Genomic DNA, 1,345 nt, shown 5'->3' with positions numbered 1-1,345 from the left:
TTTAACCCAACAGTTGGGTTAGTCCATATTTGACCCAAAATTGGGTTGAAACAACCCAGCATTTTTAGAGTGTGTATATATATATATCACAACTATGTACAATAACAAAACTGTGAAATTCATAAAAGTATAATAAATGACACAGAACACTGAAATCCAACATCAATACCATATAGTCTTTGATTTAGTCTCCGCACGTCATATAATGGGGCTTTGGTTTACTGTGATTGGAAACAATCTAATTTATTTCCTTGTAATAAAATGGGCAAATTAACGTTTTACTCAAGGTGATGAAACTGGCTTTAGCAAAGAAAATAAAACTTGCTGTAACTTTATTAGAAAATGTAACAGTATGTGGTTTAAATCACATTTTAAGGATTTTATTCTGACCCTTGCTGATGTATGTGGCGTGAGCCATTCAAATCAAAGACACACAATCCATCTACTAAAGAAAACTTCTTCTTACCCCCAGAACTCCACAAATGTGAACTACAACTCTCATTAAGCCACGGAAATGGAAATATAATGAACAAAATCACAATAGGTATTCTCTGTTTTTTGACAAGGGCAGTTTCAGAGTCTGACTTATCTTGTACATCATGCTGTGGGTGACTCGGTGACCTGCACGGTCACTAATTTACAAAGCAAAACAGCTAAATAAGCCTATTCTCATAGGGCTATTATTTCAAATAATGACCAGATCTGTTTGGATATTTATATTCATTATCCTCTTGGAAATTATTCAGTCGCTATGGTAAGCCGGATTTGTTTTCCCCCATGACAAACCAGTGTTTCTTTGGAATCATTATTTTACTCTGACGTCATGGAGGTTTTGACCTGCAGCTGTAATAATGCATTTAAATGATACCCAGTGTTCGAACTATACCGTGGACTTTGGGGGAGCCCACTATCGCCGTCATGCATGGATGAATGATATTTTTGCAATTTTACACATAATAATCCACGATGATCACATTACACAAAACTGAAATTGCACGTCAAAATAACACATTGTCAATATTTTTTGAGACCCCCCAAAATTTCACAAATCACGTTTTCAGGGGAGCCCATGTCTTATTAAGGGGAGCCGAGCTCCCCCTAGCTCCCCCGTAGTTCGCACCCTGAGATACCTATGTGAAATTGAGGAGCCTCCTGTTCCTGATTTTACAGATAACTAGTAGAGCTATTTAAAGGAGACATATTATTCCCCTTTTTACAAAATATGTAATATAAGTCTCTGGTGTTCCCAGAATGTGTCTGTGAAATTTCAGCTCAAAATACTCCACAGATAATTTATTATATCATTTTGAAAATGCCTATTTTGAGTGGAAGCAGAAGCACGCTG

This window comes from Sinocyclocheilus rhinocerous, unplaced genomic scaffold (assembly GCF_001515625.1).
Source record: "Sinocyclocheilus rhinocerous isolate Xijiao unplaced genomic scaffold, SAMN03320098_v1.1 scaffold492, whole genome shotgun sequence".
Classification (NCBI taxonomy): domain Eukaryota; kingdom Metazoa; phylum Chordata; class Actinopteri; order Cypriniformes; family Cyprinidae; genus Sinocyclocheilus; species Sinocyclocheilus rhinocerous.
This window is presented reverse-complemented; position numbering follows the sequence as displayed.